Here is a 21,364-nt window from a genome sequence, read left to right on the forward strand (position 1 = left end):
ATAACCAAAATGTTGGGGAATCTGCCCTAAGAACTCCTACAAGCATCTCTTTCTTACAAGATTTGGAAAAGAAAATTCCTGACCACCGTTTCAAACACTTTCTGTATGTCAAAAAATACTAGCCCAATTTTGCTGTCTAGTTGCCTTTGTCTGTATTTGAACATTTTACTTCTCATCAATTATAAGTAACTTTGCCCTCTTTTATAAAACTGTTTTGACAAGCTTGGATTAGTGAGCAAAGTATTTTATCCAATCTTCTGGCAACCACTTTAAGAAACAACTTAAAGTTCAAATTGATGAGAGAGATGGGGCAAAAATCCCCCACAGTGGGAATCTCTTCATTTAGTGTTGGGATTACAGTTATAATTGCTTGATTAGAATCTAAATGTTTACAATGCCTGCTTCTTTACTGAAGAGAATCTTTTCTAGAATCAACTCCATCTGATTTCCTCCTCACTGATAATATTCTACTGGAAACCATCTATTCCTGGAGCCTAATGGGTTTTTAAATGAACAGTGATTTGAGTTATTTCATCAAAAGTAAAGAGTCAGTTTAAATTTTCCCCTTTTAACTCTGAAAGCCTTCTATTTTTCTCAGTAGAGTTCTACCAGCCCAAACTGCCACCTTAACTGTCTACCTGTTAAAGTTTCACATAGTACACTGAACTGTACTGTGTTTGTAGGTGAAGTGAAGATGGACATTAGACTGCTGCATGTCATCCTTCCCAATGAAGAAAGAGGGAGGGATCCCCTAGATAGAAATCCTATGGTTTCCTTGGGTGGGAAGACCACACCTAAAGCCAGCTGAAGAACCCTAGTGACTATCAGAGGTAGTACTAGAGCCAGTTGAGAGAATCGTATAACCCTTTCTCCTCATCTGCCTGAGCACCATTACTCAAAGAGCCTATTGATCTGTAATAAAAATGTCCTGATATTATATGAAATAAGGACACTCTCCTTATGAAAATACATACTGTCTCCCCTTCATTCCGTACAAAGCATTAACCTAAACAGGAGCCTCAAAGAAAATAACTAATAATGCATAACAAAGCAATAATCATAGTTACAATTTTACCGTCCTCGTCCTACTGCAATGTGTCTGCACATCTCTGGATGATCTATATTACACAACCATGAGGAAAATCAATAAATCAATGTGGATACTATCATATAATTTAAACTAGGAAGCCCACCTCCAAAACCAATAGTTTCAAAAGGAAAAAGACCATCATTAGTGCAGAAAAAATGTGAAGCTCATCAAGTAAAATTTAGCTCTGTTGACACTTCTGTAAATAAGGGAGACAGAGCAAAAAAGTCAGTTTTAGCATCAATTAATTATCATACATTCACCCTTAGCTTGTTTTCAATACTGGTAATTCTAACCATCGTTAAAACACTTGTGGATATACTACATAACAAAACATACTGGTTTCAAAGATTGAAACTGATAACCAACCAGTCTCAGATTAAGACTGAGAACATTTTCAGTCTAAAATGCTACAACATTGCCAGCTAAAGAATTAAGGTACAATTAAAATAACAGGAGTTCATCCATCCTCAGTGCTACTGTCAAGTCTATGCAATCCTGTCTCACTCCAGCAATATCTGTGGCTGGTACCATACAAAAGACAGAAGATCTTTGACCATGATTTCTCATTTGCAGCTGCTACATAAGCAACTTCTTCCTAGAAACTGAAAGACCACTGTGATTTTCTTTTTGTGCAATTGTTCTTATCACACATTCACCATTCCCCTAGTCTGCTTGCATTGACAGGATTATGGAGTGTGATTCTTAGAGTTGTCCATTAAAGATTTCCAATTCTGTTTTTCATCTTTGACAGAGACCATAGATAAGAGTATACTTTTCTTGTAGGGCTCAGATGATATTCATCACAAAGCAAAATATCTATGGAGCTACAAGAAAACTTGGGTCTGCTATTTGCTAGGGATTTAGCAGGAGATGGCTGACTCACACATTTTCTTCTCCTTTTCCACTCCCATTCCATCTCCTTACCTCATGTTGAATTTATTTTGCTTTCACTTCCTACTCAAAGTCATCTGCTTTCTTAGCGTTGCACAGAAGGCTTGACTGCTCTCCATTTCAGCAGTAATCATGGCTGGAAAAACTACTACTGCACAAAAAACGTGTCTCACTAAGCTCTCTTTTAAGCAGTATTATTGCCACTGCATCTTGTACAATTTTAGTGAATGGTCTGCAATGAAATATAACGCATGCTTACTCCAACTGATGAAACCATTTTTCCTGTTAAAAGAAATCAGGCAGTCTCTCATTCTTGACAGCTGAAAGACAATTTGTACATGCTCAGGGGAGACTTGTGCTACATTCTAACATACTGCACTCTTTCTACAGCTGCATTAAGAAAGTCAGGCAAATGAATCACCTTTGATAGCAAAAGGTTGACAAGTGACAAGAGGTCTTGGTCTGTAATAGTTCTGGACCTATCTTTCACTTATTCATTACAGTAGCATGATCTGCTCTCTATACTGTCTGTCTTTTTATCACTCACAGTGCAATGTTCTGCCAGCTGAGAACAGAGTCTGATGTTTAATAAATTCATAGATTCATAGATTCATAGATTCATAGACTGAGGGCCTTTCTACGCCTAGCCAAGTTTTCCCAAAAATAAAAATGATGTCCTGTATCCAAATATGACACTGAGGGCCAGGCATTTATAAACTACATCTGTCCATATAGGATATGGATGCCAGGTCCAGTGTACATTTCCTATTCCCCATCCACATGTCTTGGTTGTGTTTAAACTGGGTAATAAACAACCTCAGCTTCATATGGATAAGAAGCCTGTTGCATAGGAGGGACATTCTCTGGGACACATATCTGCATCGCTGGCATGTTGTGTTAAAGTCACAGACAAAATTCAGGTCCCCATACTTTGTATTTCTGGTACTCTTTGACCTATAAATATGTAAGAGATTCATAAGTGTGAGGTTTGCAGATGTCTTGTAAGCCGGGCATAGATCACCCATCAGCAATCTATAGGAGATTGAGTAGAGGAAAAGGGCTTTAAGCTGCTCTGCATAAGGCAGGTTTGTTATGCCTTGTAGTCTTTTTATAAGGAACCTTTGAAGTTGCTCTTGTTGCTGCATATGCCCGGTCAGGTACATACCAAAGGGAGCATTGTACTCTATGATTGGCCTGATAAGGGCAGAGTTCAGTGAGATAATACTCTCTTTGGATTCTTATAAGTTGCACAGCATAAAAGGATTTCCTTACCACTGTGGCCACATTGGTGATCGAAGGTAAGGCTACTGTCTATGTCTGTACCTAGATCCCTGACCACTGGGTCAACTCTTAGGGGTATATTATCAACACTGTAATTAGCCAGAATGGTTGAATTCCCAAGAGGTACAAGTATGCATTTTGTAGCACTGAGTTTAAGACCACAGCTTTGGCAACATTTGCATGTCACAGATAGACCTTCTTGACGAAGGGTATCTATTACGTGATCAAATGGTCAAATATTCAAACACATAATAGTTGACCCATAATAATTGAACCACCACAATGTCAAACAGAAAATAAAAAAATAAAAACCCACCCAAACAAACCATTTAAACACCCTAAGCAGGGGAGCAAGCTGTCCTGCGCCCCCCACACCCACTGATACTTAAATATACCAACTCTGAGATCTCACTACAGTGCAGACAATGGAAAACTTCCATTTCCGCACTGTACAGAGATCCCCATTGAACTGTTCGACTTTGTGGTGGTTCAATTATTACAGGTCGACTATTCCATGTTCGAATATTTGACCATTCAATCACGTTATATAGACCCCTTGAAGAATGCTAGTGTCTGCAGTGGAGTAGATGATAACCCCCAGCTTGCAGTCATCTGCAAACTTAGTCAGCCATAACCCTTCAGTATTTGCTTCCATTTTAGAGAAATAGATGCCAAAAAGGAACGGGACCAGTACTGAAATTGAGGGCACCCCACTACTGACTGGCCTTTTTGTGGAGGTAGCCTTACCTATTTTTACCTCCTGGGTTCTATCAGTGAGCCAGTTGGCTATTCAGTGAGTGATAAAAGGGTTTCATTAACTTTGCAACTTATCTGAACTGTTTTTTTTATCCTGATACTGTCTGCACTTTAACTGATCATTTTTAAGTTTTTTTCAACTGTTGAACTGTTGAGGACTACACACTCAAGTGCGATAGCCATTTTTCTACTTTAAAAGTGTTTGTTTTACATATCTGTCTTAATTTTTGAAAGAAAAATAAAAAAAAACAAAAAAATCTTATCTCTCTACTCATTTCCCACCTTTCTATAACTAGTAGAGTCCGGTTTTCAGATTTTGCTGAATTCCGGGATGTTTTGTAGTTTCTGTGTTGCCTAGACCTTACTAAGATAGAAGGAAGCTTCTCTGTTCATCAATGAAAGTGGTGAGCTTTGAGCAGCCTATCTGTTACTGGAGGAGTGGTTTCAGCTCAGACTCTGCGGTTTTATTGGCCATTTTGATCTATTTCTATCCCTTTCATCTTTCTGTTTAAAAATCCTTGTTTGTGCATTTTTGTGCTTGTATTACCTCAGCAAGTTCCTGCCTGGGTGTCCTGCAGAGTTCTACAGCAGCAGAGAAAGAAAAGGGAGACTTTGAGTGGATTAAGTACCTCTGTTTTGCGTTTTATTGCTTATTTTCTCTAGCTGCACTATTCCGAACATTTTTTATTAACTTTGCAACTAGAATGCAGACCAAAAACCTTCCTAATGTAAAATAACTGGTTTGGAGCCCAAGCGCTTAATTCAGTACAAAGCCACTTAGAATAATAGGAACAATATACCTTCAGCAGCAATTCCCAGCCCAGAAGGGTGGAGGCTACCCTCTCCTCCAACAAGAGTGTAGCCCACAAACCTTCTTAATGTAAAATAACTGATTTGGACGTTATGGTCTCTTGTATTCTTTTAACCTTGCATTCCTTTAATCGTGCACTTTAGGTCCACCACTTCTGCTTCCAACTGTATTACTTGTATGTGCTGGCATGAGCTATAGGCCTCAGAATCTGAGCCCACTTTGAAGAACTGCTCAAATAGCATCAACAGCCTATCGCCAGTGGACATCTTCTTCAAACATTCTAGCAACACTCTGCTTGCATGTTGCTGAGTTGTCAGTTACAGACAGTTAATGGTTTATTAGCTCCAAATTGCATTAGAAAATGGTGTTTTTAGCCCACTGCAGGGAGGAGTAGTTAAACTAGGCTGCCATCTTACTTTGGGCCAGGTACACCCCAATAGTTGTTTTCTTTTCAATAACACTTACCGTTGTCACTTTGTTGACTTGTCAGGCAAATATATTTTCCTTTCATCCTGTAGGGAGTGACCTGTACAAAAGCTCTTGCCTTCCTGCTCTACATGAGTAATTCAGCTGCCTAAAATGGATTGCACCCCTGCTACTTAATGGAGGAGAGTTTGAATGTGAAACCACCTGTTTTTTTTCCTTGCTGCTTATTAAAGTTAAGTAATAAAAAGTTGCATGCACTGAAGACTAACCAGTATTTCTATGAAGAAAACTTAGCAATGTGTTCACAAGATGGATGCATTCTCAAACAGCTCAAAAGTACAATTTCACACAATATAAGCCATGAATTATTTTACATTTTTCTGACTGGGCTGTAGTTATACAGGAACATAGAGCTGCACTGTTAAGAAATGTCTTCTGGAAAAAAAAAAAACATTGTTTTATACAAATTAATTTCATGCTGGAAAGACCCCCCCCCCCCAAAAAAAAAAAAAAAAAAAAACGGGATACTTGCAGTAAATGAAAAGCTGAGAAACAAATTGTTAAATACAAAGATGTTAACTTCTTACTGGGCACAGTGGAATTTTCTCAAGATGGAGAAAGTTATCCAGAATAAGTTACATTGCAATTGTGTGAAAAACTCTGGGCCAGATTCAGGAAGCCTCCGTGTAAGAGTTATAACTCTTACACGGAGGCTGCAGTTAAACGGTGTGATGTCAGCATGTCATGCATATGCATGAGGTGCATGAGGCATGCTGAATCACACTGTAACTCTTACACGGTCCATGTAAGAGAGTAGGGGGCGTGTCCGTAGGCTAAGCCCTGCATGCAGACACGCCCCCGTAAGTGTATAATGGCTGAAAGTAAACAGCCACGAGAGAGGCCATGGAAATGTAAACAAACACACTACACAACACATTCCCCCACAGACCATCAGTGTACAAAGTGAACAGAGGCTATAAAATGAAAATAAAAACTGTTTTATTTTTTTTAACCCCCGTAAATGTGTGCTACTGTGTGCACTCGTGTGCGTGGGTGTGCTACTAGCGCAACTGCAGTTAGCAATCAGTGGAAAAGGATATGAGAACTACATATGCAAAGTAAGCCAAGAAGAAATAGCTTAGCGGTAGAGTTGCCGGCTTAAGAGTAGGCAGGCAGGGTTCGAGCCCACACAACAACCTTTTTTTTTTGTAAATAAGCACTAAAAAAGCCCCTGACAGTATTGTCCATATGTAAAAGTATACCCTTTTGTAAAATGGAATGAAATGGAGCATACATATTGAAGTAACACAATAATAAAAATAATTAGAAATGTACCGATAGCTAAGCTGCTGTGAGACACAGTGCCCGTAGCTGTGTAGTGTTTAAAAAGCTGCAATCGGTATGCCCGTTGCTAAGCACCGGTTTAACAGGCTGAAACTGTTTGCAACTAGCTGTGCTTAGCTTAACATGTGTGTCACTAGCCAATTAAGGTTTATCCCAGCGCACCGTTTGCGCGCTCCCACAAGCTAACTGGCAGTGCGCATGCGTTAGCTCCGCGCAAACAAGCGCAGACCTGCTTTTAAGTGCTTAAAAGTGCTTATGGCATGTTTGATTGACAGGTCCTCAACTCATTTCTGTCAGGAAAATTAAAAATCAGTGGTTAGATTCGAACCCAGGATACCATGCACTAGAGTCAAGATACTAAACCACTAAGCCATGACAGCAACACCTAGAAATGCAGAAATAGCATATATATGGGATAAAATACAGAATGGAGCATGATAAAGCATTTTCAGTGAAGTAGATACAATTCCAAAATGGCCAATCAGAGAAATGTGCGGGAAAGGCAGCATATATAAGCCCCATAGGCAGGAATACACACCATAACCGATTGTAGAACAGACCTGCAGTCAGACTGAGTGGAGTAGGTGAGGGACGTTGCTTTCGAGCACAGCATTGGAGCATTGAGGAGACCATATACATGGTCTGGCTCCTTGTCCATCATCACGAGGCCCAACTCATGCAGGGCCAGGTCTCATGGGGAGCGTACAGGGCGGAGGCATGGGACCAGTTGGCTCGTGATCTGACCAGTGCTACTGGCATTCCACGCACTGGTGAGCAGGTCCGTCACCAATATGCAGACCTGAAGCGGCGTAAGCAAGACCAGTTGACCCAATGGATCCAGGAGGCCCGGGATATGCCCAACGCCCCACTACTGAGTAAGTTACATTTTACTCATGTATGTAAGGATTTCAACTAGCTGATACCATGGAGATGTGTAGTCCAATATTACTTCCTTTGTATTACAGCTGCAGGTGTCCGGTTTGCGAACCGTGAGACGCATGACCGTAGGCTGGCGCGGCTGCACCACCATGCAGGTTAGCAACCCCATCTAGTACTTGTAAATAAATATTATAGTGTAGCATGTATCAGAACACTGCAGCGTATTGATTAAAAGTAATCTAATGTGCAAGCAAGAATTGAAAGTTTGCAGGTATGGCTGCAACAAGTTCATCAGTATGCAAGTGTGACTGGAAAAATAATTTATAGAAATAAATAGTGCTGTAATACAGATGTCCCACCATTAATTAAATGTAGTATAACCTGCAGTAGTCTCCAGAGTACAGCTTCAGAATCTGAGGTAGTCACATGTGTGATTTATCCCCTGTTGAAATGCTGAATCATGACAAACGTGAGGCTGTTGGAAAGTGTTTGAATCACCACAGGTCTAATATGTGAACAAAGCCTAGAAGTACCAACCTGAACTGTGAAGTTGCAGGATGTGTGAGAGTGACAGAAAGGGTCATGTATGAATAAATAAAGTAGTAATAACCCCTGAATATATTAGCCCCAGTGTGTTTCCACAGAACTAAATGCATGTGTGAAGTACAAATTAACATCCCAAACTGATTTCAGTGTGTCTGAATCTGGAATGTCAAGGCCAAAATCTGTATATGGTGATAACAGTAAACAATTTGCAGATAGAATGAATGATTATCTGACAGACTAAACAGCCATAGTTGTCCCCTGTCCTGTCATCAAAGTGTAGCAGGATGATGTATCTGATCAAATTAGAAATAAGTAGGATAGTGATGTATTTGTAACAGGTGTAGCATGACAGTCAAATAAAAATCATTTTGAAACATCAGCCTCAACTTAATTGTGTACCTATTACAAATGTATATCAATGTGTAACTTATGAATGTGTCACCACTTTCTATCTCCACCCAACCCTATAATTCCATATAACAACACCCAATAAATATTGGTATGTGAACATTTCATTAACCATGGACATTTGTCCATTTCAAAAATATATGCATGTCTGTTCGTGCATGTGCCCTGCTCATACCTGCAAATCTGATGACCTGTTGCCATTAATCAACCCTGCATGTTGTTTGATTGTGTATTTCCGTTCAAATAATGCATGTGATATTGATATGCCCCTTGTTCAATGGTGTTAATATCTGGGTGTTTGTTTATTGGGAATACCAATGCATGCTGTTACAACTAATCTGAATGGAATAATATGCCACTAACCCAAACTAACATAACTACTCACAAACCTAGAACGCTTGGGAAGGCAGGTACCAGCGGACCCACCTCTCCCACCTCAGCTGGCGACTGCACCTGGCACTAGTGCCCAGGCCGGACCCTCCTCCGGTGGTCCTGTGCCACCTTTGGGTGGAAGCGCTGCAGGGGATGGGGCCCGTCCCCCCTCTGCAAGCGTGGCCGGAGGAGTTCGTCCACTCACCCTCCAAGGTGTCCGGTCTGTGGTGCAAAGGGAGATCCAAGACTCCGTTCTTGGGCCCCTACGCCAGCTCGTGGCTCGTGTGGCACAGCTAACGGCCCCGGCCGTTGCCCCGCCTACACAGCCCCCAGCACAGCCCCATCCTGGGCTGTGAAGGAACAGTGGCAACTGCCTATGGGTGGGGATATCAGTTCCACTGTTGCCATCTGTGGGCTCATGCGTCTTGGATATCCCAACCTCCGTCCCCGTCAATTGTGTAACCCCCCCACGTGTGTCATACACCGCCCCTGTATGCGTCTTGTCTGTCTTGTCTGTTAATCTACCCAACCTACCTCCCCAGCTATACCGACTTCCTTCACCTGACATACCACTCTCCCCTGAAAAAAAAAAAAAGGCACTCTGTACCCACAAAAACATTACGCCCCATACATAGCTGTCCATGTCGCACACATGTCCGCTTGACATTGAAACTGTTAATTACAATTGGCTGTACAACAAACATTAATGTTGTCCTTACACCTCTCTCAGGGGTGGAAGGTTTCAAATGTCTCACCAAAATACATGGAAATGCACAGCTGTTGCTGCTAAAGACATGGGCATCTATGGGCCTTACCTACATCCCTCCTGCAAATCCCACGCTTGTTTCCCTACTGTCTTACCCTCTTTTGACCCCTTTTTCACCACTTTCCTGTCACCCCTTTTTCTTTTCTTTCAAAGAAAATAGCGCGTGTGTGCGCTTGTGTTATGAGCTCACCGCCAGTGCGCATGCGTGAGCTCCGTGCAAACGAGCGCAGACCTGGTTTTAAGTGCTTAAAAGTGCCTTTTTGGCACTTTGACTGACAGGTCCTGTACTCATTTTGAAAGTCTGGAAAGAAAAATAAATTCCTACTGCCAGTCTTGAACCCAGGACCTTGGTAACATTAGTCTGTATGACCTACCACTAAGCCATGACTGCCATACAAGAACATAGTGCTAAAATAAATATAACATGTAATAGTAGGAATCAATATAAAGGCAATATAGGAGGTGTACTACCCAATACATCTCAGGTAGAGTTTTAATGTCCGAATTACTGGATTCCCACACTAGTTCAGTGTTAACAGAAACAGCCCTACTAATTGTTCGCTTGTACATAATAATGTAAGGTAATGTACACATAAGAAGATATGTAAATGTACACATACATATATATAAATATATAGTAATACATAGAAATATAGTCGTAGGTGTCAGTATCCATACACACTCACTACAGGAGACAGTGAAGATAAACGCAGCAGCCAGAATCTGCAACACAGCCTGACCCCTCTGAGACCCACTAACCCTTTTAACTGCTTAAAGGTGGCTTTAGCACTTTGATTGACAGGTCCTGTACTCATTTGGAAGGTTTGGAAAGAAAAATAAATTCCCACTGCCAGTCTGAAACCAAGGACTTTGGTAACATTAGTCTGTATGACTTACCACTAAGCCATGACTACCACATGAGATCACCGTGCTAAAATAAATATAACATGTAATAGTAGGAATCAATATAAAGGCAATATAGGAGGTGTACTACCCAATGCATTTCAGGTAGAGTTTTAATGGCCAAATTACTGGATTCCCACACTAGTTCAGTGTTAACAGAAACAGCCCTACTAATTGTTCGCTTGTACATAATAATGTAAGGTAATGTACACATAAGAAGGTATGTAAATGTACACATACATATATATAAATATATAGTAATACATACAAAATATAGTCGTAGGTGTCAGTATCCATACACACTCACTACAGGAGACAGTGAAGATAAATGCAGCAGCCAGAATCTGCAACACAGCCTGACTCCTGTGAGACCTACTAACCCCTTAACTGCTAGAAGGTGCCTCCAGCACTTTGATTGATAGACCCTGTACTCAATTTGAAAGCAAAATACAAGCATACTAGTAGGCCCTACCACAAGACCATTGTAACACTAGTCTGTACGACCTACCAGCAAGACATGACTCTCATACAGGAATATAGTGCTAAATAATTGGAACATGTAATAGTAGGAATGAAGATAAAGGCAATATAGTATGTGTACTATCCTAAGCATGTCAGACAGACCTTCACTGTCCGAATTACTGGATTCCCATACTAGTGTGTGTTAACAGAAACAGCCCTGAAAATTGTTAGCTTGTACCCAATATTGTCAGCTAATGTACATATATGACAGTATGTATATGTACACATATGTATATATAGCAATACATAATAAATATAGTTGTGGGTGTCATTATGCATACACACTCACTACAGGGAACAGGTGGGAGAAATGCAGCAACCTGAATTCACAACACAGCATGAAGCATGAGAGATGTACTAACCTTCACACTCACAGAACATTTTCCAACAGCATACCAGCATGGTCCACGCCCTTACAATCTGAAAGGGCAACGCCTATCTCACATACCTTTTTATAGCACTGTCCTGAAATCACAGTGAGACATGCAATCAGTACACAACTGGCTGTATGCAATTAGCCAATGCTGCCTTACAATTGGTGCAGAGGCCATCACATGGGCCTATGCAGATACCTACAAAAGCATTCAGTACCCACACTCCACACATGCAATACAATCATTGCACAAACCTGAGAAAGAGAGAGAGAGAGAGAGAGAAACAGAAATACGAAAATAAACAGACTGACAGCAGCAAAACCAGCATCAGCAGCAGAAAACTGCAAGCAGCAAGCAGCATCACTGATACAGCAACAGCTGCCACAAACACAGGTAATGCAAAGTAGCAGGTTAATACTGTGTTTACTGTGACACCTCCAAATGTATCATAGTTCACTATCTATAGGTATGTCCATGAGATAGGCTGTGTGTACATAGTCCTGAAATATATACATATGTAATATTGCTGTACATGTTGCCCATACTTAAAACTTCCATAGCTGAGAACACAAGGCCAGTTGTGCATATGATGCAGTAGTTACCAGGGTCAGTAGAGGTTACTCCTCATTGGTGTGGGACCACTGTGTATGTATGGCACTGTTCAGGTACATATCCCGCAGTATGGCCAGGGATTAATATCAGTCTGTCATGTGGTGCTATGTCGTCCAGGGGTGAATGTAGCACACATCCAGGGATACCATTTCGTAACAGTGATGCTATGTGTTCTGCAATAATGAGGGTGGCTCTCACCTGGACATGTGAGAGGATAGGGAGGTTACAGTCATCTGGGATAACTAATACCACATGTGTAGGAGAATGGGGGGGGTACATGCACCTAAACTGTCTGCAACAATGTTGCCAATATCTGTGCATTTGGTGAATGTGAAGCATCTTAACACTGCTGACCACAGATGCCTTGCCGTCATGTGAATCTGCCCTGTGCTGCAGTAGCCTCCTACTATTGTTATACAATATGCCTGTATCTGTAGTCCACTGGACAGGATTAATAAGTGGTGTGCAGTTGTTCTGGGTTAGATATGTGTGTGCATAGTACATGCAGTATGTGGGATGTCTGTGGTAAGCATATGCAAAGGTGCCGGCGGTGTGTGTTGTGGCTTCCACTGGCCCAATGGGCTGCATGGATAGCATCACTGTCATAACTAGTGAATAACTGTGTAATTACATGCATACATATCAAGGTAGTGTACTGTGCTTGTGGTGTTGTTCGGATATGTATATCCAGGCTGAGTAATGTGTGTCCACATCACAGGGTTGGATGGCAACACACATCCAGTATGTAGGGATGAACACCCAGAGTGTGTCAGACGTGTCGCCTGTGCAGAAATATCCGGCCATTACCTGTGCATCCCCCACAACACACACACATGCAACATATGGCAGAAGTACTATAGCAGTACAAACATGTTCATAGGTTCATACTAGGCTATTTGCCCTAGGGCATTGGTAAGCCTAGTAGAATGTGTTTGTCTTTCGCCACCCAATTACAAGTTATGCTGCTATGCCCTTGTCCGAAGTTAGTATACTGTGCCTCTGTCTAACAGTGACATAGAAGTGATACCTGGGGTACAACTATGATCTCCATCCACTCATCCAGATTCCTATGGAAGAGAGTCAATGAGGGACTCTGCCTAACCTGTAGTGTGAGCTCATTACAGAGTGAAGGGAGCCTCTCGGTTAGGAATATGCCCCTCCAGCATGTCCATGTATGTCACTGCTGAGGTCCAGCTCTCCTGAGCATGTGGCTGTATGGGACTCTGATTGCCTGAGGTGCAGCATGTTCATTACTGCTGGGTAGGACATGGCTGTATATGGCACGCACAGATTGCCTCTGAACAGGCAGTATGCCACTGAGTGCAGCTGGATTTACTTTACCTGGGCAGCATATGATATCTGTATGAGCCATTGCATCCCCTTGATGAGGTACTGTTGTCCTGTACCAGTTGCTGTAGGTGTCTGGTTAGGTACATCCCAAAAGGTGCATTGTACGCAATTATAGGCCTGATGATGGATGAGTAAAGAGGCACAATGACCTCCCCTGCCATACATGTGAATCCCTCATGATTAGCTGGGCTATATAACATGTCTTTCAATCCACGTTGGCCATGTGGTTGACAAATGACTGACCGCTACCAGGTTTCTTCACCAGGTCCCCAACTACATCTTCTGTACTCAATGGCCTAACACCTATGTTGCACTTTGCCACCAATGTGGAGGCGTGGGAATCTGCATTGAATACTGATACTCCCCCTCCCTTGTTCAAGTGTTGGGGCCGACAAGAATGGTAACAGCTATAACTTGGTAGTACTGGTGTGCTCCTGTGAAACCTGAAACAGGTTCATGTTACTGCACAGATATCGATGTCCAGAATGCTAAGTAGGGTTTTGAGTGCGTGCATCCTGAGGTCTAGACTTCCGGTGTTGAGTAGCATCACTCTTACTTCCTCATCCTTTGTGATACAAATGGATGTGGGTTTGCCTTATGAGCCTTGCCCAATACAGGCACTATGGGTGTAGCAAGAGGCTCCAAATTCCAATAGGACAGGGGTGACAGGTGCAAGCTGTCCCTAGCAAAGCATACCACCCCAAGATGGCAGGCATTGGCACACCTGTGAATGACACCAGTATGTCAGTCAATTGATGGAAGGGATCATCGTGCCTTGATATTGTGGCATTGTTCTTGGTAAGGGTAGGGTGCTACTCAAGGTCAGGGTCAAACTGTCTTGGGCTACGTGCTCAGAGAGCTCTGTACTGTCTCATGTCATGTAGTCCAGGGAGGTATGTGTCAGGTCATTCACACCAGCATGGACATTGACTGAGTCATACCTGTACTTGCCTTGGGGTTACCTGAGTGTTTGTGTTATGTGGCAGGTCATAGTGCCCGACAGGCTGCACACCATTACCCTCACCTCGTTAAGCCTGGTGAACGTGATGTTAGTGTGCCTGATGATAGAGGCACCTAGTACAGGTGTATGAGGTGTGTTGTGTACTGTTAATGGCTGTGAGTGTTCAGCACATTGGCTTTGTGTGATATGTGTTGCACGTGTACGTTTCCGTGGTAGTGGTTGCCTGAGTGTCTACTTAGGAGGTCTCTGCTGCATAGGCAGACCTGTAGTCCGAGCCTACAAGTATGTTCATGTGTGATCATGTGTTAGTTCTGCTGTCATGGTAGGTCTATGTGAGACTGGAAGTGTAGTGAGTGTGGTTTCCCTCGCCACCTGACTGGTTATGGTGGTATTGAGTAGACAGAGCCTAGCCTCCAGTTTGGTATATGGTTGCATCACTCACATGAGTTTGAATTTGTTGTTAGGAGGAGGGGGTTGTCTGTGTACATGCAGCTGTTCTAACATTGTCTCTGGAGTACCACACTCACCAGCTGGACTGGGGAGGGAACTGACAACTGACCTCTGGACATGCTAGAATACTATTGTGAATTCCGTAATAATTGAAAACAAGGTCCAGTGGGGAGTGAGGGTGTACTGATATTACCTACAACTGCTGACTGATATAAAAGCATCAGTGAGCAAGTGCCAGGTAACCTAAGTGCAATGTGTCACAATTAAGTAAATGCAACAATGACAAGCAGTCACTTGCTGTCATGTGTAACATGGAAGTACGTACAGTAAGCAATGCAGATATCAGTAGTGAGTCACAGACGTGTTGAGAAGCTGTGTATTATGTGGAAGTAGCATACCAGTGAAATAACAAGCTAACAAATAACAAGCATATAAACAAAGGTAGATCCAGGATGCCTGGATGTAGTGTTTGCTACAGCAAACAAGGTGTAGCAATGTCAGTAAGTTACAGCTCAGACATGCAGGCACTATAAACCTGAAACCAGATGTCCCCAGCTATGAATGGCAGAGTACAGCCTATTGTCACACACGAGTGCAGACCACAAACCTTGTTAATGTTAAATAACTGGCCTGAAGGCCAACTGCCTATACCAGAACTAATACACTTGTACACTGGGCCCTCAATCAGCAGTTCCCAACTTCAATGGATGAAAGATATGTGTCCTGCCACCACAGTGCTTGCCACAAACCTCCCTAATGTAAAACAACTGGCCTGAAGGCCAAGTGCTTAGTCAAAATGACTTAGAATGATAGCTACACTGTAATCAAGTTACAACCAAGCAGTAATACGTACAATTTAATACTCCCTGTATAGAATGTGTACCATGTATTGCTGAGATACTATGCTGATAACCTGTTTGTGTACCTTTCCAGATGAACATGGCTCCAAAAAGGAACCCAGCATATTCTTCTGCAGAGGATGACGTGATTCACCAGAGCCTGGTGCGTGACTATGCCATCCTGTTCTCACGCACCACCCAGAATCAGCAGGAGAGGTCTGCACTGTGGCAAAACCTACTTAGCAGGATAAATGATGTTGGCATGCATAATAGGACATATGAGCAGGTGAGACATCACTGCAGTGATTTGATTAGAAATGTCCGCCAGCGTGCTGCAGATATCTGCAGGCAACAGGTTGCCACAGGTGGGGGGTGGCCACACATCCCCCCCTCACCAGACAGGAGGGGCTACTGCTAAGTGTTGTGGATCCAGCCCCAGAACAACAACAGCAACAGTCATGCATCATGATGGAGGTTGGATCCACACAGCAGCAAGACACCGGCGTGCAGGTAAGATGCCATATTTATTTATTGTTATTACTTTTACATTTGTTGACCAAGATAGTCTAGCTGGATATATGTCCACTTTCAGTAGAGGCCTGGGGAGAAAAGCTCCACACATAACATAATAAAGGCAGACAGACAAGTTGTTAATACAGACAGCCAACAGAATAGAAATATACACCAGCCTGTTAATTAAATCAACATACATTTAAGGAACTCAAACAGTTTAGAGTCATACACAATGTACTGTCGGTTTCAAAGCAATTATACCTAAAGCATAATGGTTATGCAATAAGGCAAAAGCCATATAGATAATACTTAGGGCTCAGAAGGGTAGAGAAGTAGAAGGAGTATGAAAGATAAAATAATAGGGAAGAGGCAGGGGTCAAGAAGGGAAGTGAGGAAAAGAAGGAAGACAGTCAAGAGGAGGTGGGAGGGATGGGAGAAGTAGGTCAGAGCATAGAAGGACATCAAGGTGAAAGAAACAGGGTAGAAGCTAGTTTTTATGCACAATGAGGGGTTAAAGGTAAAGAGAGGGTGGGGAGAGGGACGTTAGCCTGGAGTCCAAAAAGAACAAAGCCAGTGGTTCTGGAAGTACAGTTTGAGTTGTCATTTGAAGAGAGGTAAGGGTGAGATTAGAGTTAACTCCTGGTATGTACATATGACTGTTCTGTACACTGTTACTTCATGCACGCATAAGGTGTGCATGTGGTATGTATATTTCATCATGATATGTAATTGTGCATGTGTGATACAGACATTATGAGCAGCTGATGTGTATAAGGGAACTAGTGTACTACTGTACTGTATCATGTGCAAAACAAATGGCACACTTGTGCCCACTGACATTACTCTCTTCACACTTCCAGGTCCCTCCCATCTAGCAACGAGGCAGGCCATACATGCTGGTGAGTGTTTTTAACATTACCTGAAAAACAATATATAATACTAGTAAGAGTAGTGCAACGCTGTAGTAGACATGCTGGTGAGTGTGTTAATAATAACTGTAATAATCAGTTGTACTAAATTAAGAGTAGTGTAACACGGTACTGATGTGTGTGTTTACTGTGGGGTGTGCATGTGTGCGAGTGTGCCTGTGCCCATGTGTGCATGTGTGTTAGTGTCCATGAGTGCATGTGTCCATTTCTGAATGTGTGCATTAGTATTGAAGTGCATCTCTGTCAAATATGTGTTGGGACTGTAATCTGTGTTCCCTGTTTTCCTCCCGTAGGTTCTGGTGCTGCTCTGGTGACCTGCAGCAGGGAACCTGAATCTTGTGCCCCAGGTACTGATGATAATGAAATGTCTGTAGTGGTGCAGGAAGGTGTGTCTGGGTCCACCATTGGTCAGCCAATTGACAGTACACAGCTGTCAACCCCGTCAATGCGCACAGTCATCCTGCCGTTGCATCCGTTGTCACCATTGTCCCTAGGTGATGGACAGTCTGCAGTGGGCATAGATCAGGGTAATGTGGTACCTGTGGTACATGCATCCCCACAAGGCAGCCATGAGCAGGGTCCTCCAATGGTACCACGCAGACAGTCACCCATGGGTTCTCGTGGGGGCATCCGTGGCCGTACTGCCTCTGGCCGTCGTGCCCAAGGAGGTATGTCAACCTCCACTATGTTCAGAACTGTCATGCAGGCACAGGCACGTATGGAAAGGTACACCAGACAGGGTCTGAGGGAGCTGAGAGCATGTCGCACAGCCATGACAGGCGGCATGCGTGGCGTTGCGTAATGCTATCCGTAACCTCACAGATGTCGTTGACAGACGTTGTGGGGGCATAGAACAGCTGCTCCACAACCAGATGTCCATGGGCCAGGGCGATGGTGTGCGTTTGCGACATCGACGTGGCCGTATGCCAGCAACAGCACCAGCTGGCAGTGGCCGCGGACGACAACAGGCCCACTCACGCACCTCAAGTGCCAGCACCAGCCCCAGCAATGCTGGGTCTGTGCTGTCATCAGGACGCCCCAGGAGACCACGTGCACGTGGCTCTGGACAGTCCCAACAGGGAACTGTGTCCAGTCAGCACACCCCTGCTTCTGACGACAGTACCCAGTCTGGGTTAGTACCGGATACGGCCTGTAGCACCCCTGCCAGGCACAGGTACCGTGTCCATGCCCACAGACACTGATCTGGATGACCTGACAGGTGCAGTCTGTGGCTGTCCACAAAACCCTGTACATGGCAGCCATTATGTGTGACTGTGTGCGTGCTTACACACATGCAGAAACCTAACACCTAGGGCAAACACATACACACACACACTGCACCAACACTGGTCCACCCTGTACTGCTGCCCCTCACAAACACACATACACACACATGTAAATTGGTGTCACCAGTGGCTGGCTTGGGCATACCTAACCCACACTCTGTGCATATGATGACACTGTGCCACCTCCTGCATACTACAACATTGGTGCAGGAAAAGGTATACACGTTGCTGATGCACAGGGTGACTACATAGATGTGTATAAGTAGTAACATGTTTGTAACTGTTCAGTGTTCCAGTATGATTGTGTGTATATCCCAGCAGTCCTGCTGCAGTAACTGTATGAATGTCCTCAATTGTTATCTGCACCCATACTACTTACCAAAGTGTACCAGCTGCACACCATCACATGCTAACATTGACCATGGGAATGCGCATCATGTGCTGTTATGTAGATTCAGCTATATGTATCTGTTCTGTCACACATGCATTTATACACACCCTGCTACCCACACACATGCACACGCTCACCTGCCATTCCCATTATTTATTACCCTACATGAGTAGCTTTCGATACATGACAGGTACACATTTGAGAAGTGCACTATGTTGCTTACTACTCACTTCCTCTTCTCTACCTGTACTCACAGGGTGCAGGCAACCTCATCAGTTCAAAGATGTAATGTGCATCAGGTACTGTGGTGCCCTGATTGCCACATCAAACATGTTTCCCATACGGAAATGTACACACAGACACATCCCACATCCACACACTTGCCACATACAGGCTTCAAAACACTATCTAGGTATATTCTGGTACATGTGCATGTTACAGTAGCATGTAACACTATACTGAGTACTGGCAGTTGTCTGTTGTCATGTTGTTTGTATAGAATAAAAGAATTGTTTGATTATCCTACTTCGTTTTGTGGACATTACTTGAAGAAGTGTTACCTTACATGTGTTATTGGTACCACCACCTTCTCTTTTGTAGTTTTGTTTGTATAGGGTGCTGTCAACATCACTGCTTGTTAAGGGTAATGAGCACCCTGCAGTGCATAGCCCCATGTGGCAAAAGCCACATCCCACCCCATCATTGTGCACACACACTAACCCCACCCACAGTAAAACACATACTTTCCATTTGCAAGATTCAAACCCATACCTAACTGTGTTATGTCAGTAGAAACAGACACATTAGCAGAGTGTGCTATATGCAGTAGGTGTGGAAATCCTTTCTAATGCTGTACTTAGAGGGTGCTGACATCATCTGTGTGTAGGAGGAGGGATGTGCACCCTGTAGTGTGTTTTCCCAGTTGGCAAAAGGCACTTATCCCTCCCAGCATAGTGCACACACATAAACCCCACTCATACTAACACACATACATTCCCTTTGCAGGATTCAAACCCCTACCTAACTATGTTATGACACTGGAGAAAGACGCATTAGCAGAGCGCGCTATGCAAATTACTGGAGGACTTTAATACAGGTAATATAGTTATAGAGTCCTGACATCATCAGTGTTTCAAAAGGGGGATCTGCATCGTGTACTGTACTGTCACAGCTGCTAATAGGGGCATTTCCCACACACACATCGATGTGTTCGAGGTTTGCATATGTGGGGGATCCAGTACTCCAGTGTGATTTGTATATGGTTTGATTGCAACAATGAGGGATATACTCCCAGTGGTGAGCATTTGGTACTCATGTTTGTGATGACCAGGTCTAGTATATCTGCCCCTCTTGTGGGAAGGTTGGTTACCTGTTCCATAGCTAAAGAATGTCTGATCTATGTGAACCCTAGAGCTTAGGTATTGTGGCTTGTGTAATGTTCACAGTCTACGTTTGGGTATCTGATGTCACCCAGTATGATGGTGTTTGCAGAGAAATCTATACTCTCCTGTGTCAGCATGAAGGCTGTGTGGGAGTCCTGAGTTTGAGAGGGTGCTGTAAGAGCTCCTCTGTGTCTCTTTCCATGTGGTCCAGGGAGGTACGTCTCAGGTTGTTTGCACCAGCATGGACAATGACTGCCTCATAGTTGTACTTGCTGTGGAGTGACCTGTGTGCCTGTGTTATGTGGCACATTCTATCACCCGACAGGTAGCTAAATGTGACCCTCACCTTGCTCTGTCTGGGGGGCGGCACGTCTGTCAACAGCTCATGTCAAGCAAGTTCGCACCCCTCATAAATGATGTGGAAACCTTCAAAGGCCCCAGGCCTGTTGAAAATATGGACCAGACTGCAGATACCTGTATAAAGGCATTCTATGGACACATTCAGGAATGCATGGATCATGACACCACATATGAAAGCATGACCCAATTCTCCAAAGGTAGATGTCCTGGGTGCTGGACACCAGCCATAAACACACTATACAATAGAAGGATGACGCCACCACATGATACAACAACCTCCCAAAATGTGAAGGCACCACTGATGGTTATTGGAAGACAACTACAGGCACCCATACAATTGTCTAAGGCCATCTTTGAGAGAAGATTCCACAAGCCACTGAGGATAATCACAAGGCTGTCTGTAGTTATGTTAGGAACCTGGGTGGTACTACCCAGATATGCTCAGAGGTAATCCAAGATGTCACACAAATAAAAAACACACAGACATTGCCATCATCCTAGTGGACAGGTTCACTGCTGCCTTCTCCCCCCCCCACACCGAAAGGGCAAATATGTCTCGCGGCAGAGTGCTGCCCCCCCTGACATCACAGATGCTTAGGTAAGAGATGCCCTTTCCAAAGCAATAAACACTGCATCAATGGCACCAGACAGTGTCCCAGGCTGTGTCCTACATGAACCACAAGAAGAGCTACACCCAGACATAACACCACTGTTCAATCCCAGACTTACTACATGATATGTGGCCAGTGAGTGGCGTACAGCAACAGTGGTCCCTCTACATTCAGGTGGTGCCTTCACGGATCCTGGACACTATTCGCCTCATATGTCTGACTAGCTTTGTCTGCAAAGCTATGGCAAGGATCAACATGAACCTCACATATCTAGATATTGTGTACCTACAGACATGTCACCATACACAGTT

Source organism: Protopterus annectens, chromosome 1.part2 (genome assembly GCF_019279795.1).
Source record: "Protopterus annectens isolate FY-2018-M chromosome 1.part2, PAN1.0, whole genome shotgun sequence".
Taxonomy (NCBI): Eukaryota; Metazoa; Chordata; order Ceratodontiformes; family Protopteridae; genus Protopterus; species Protopterus annectens.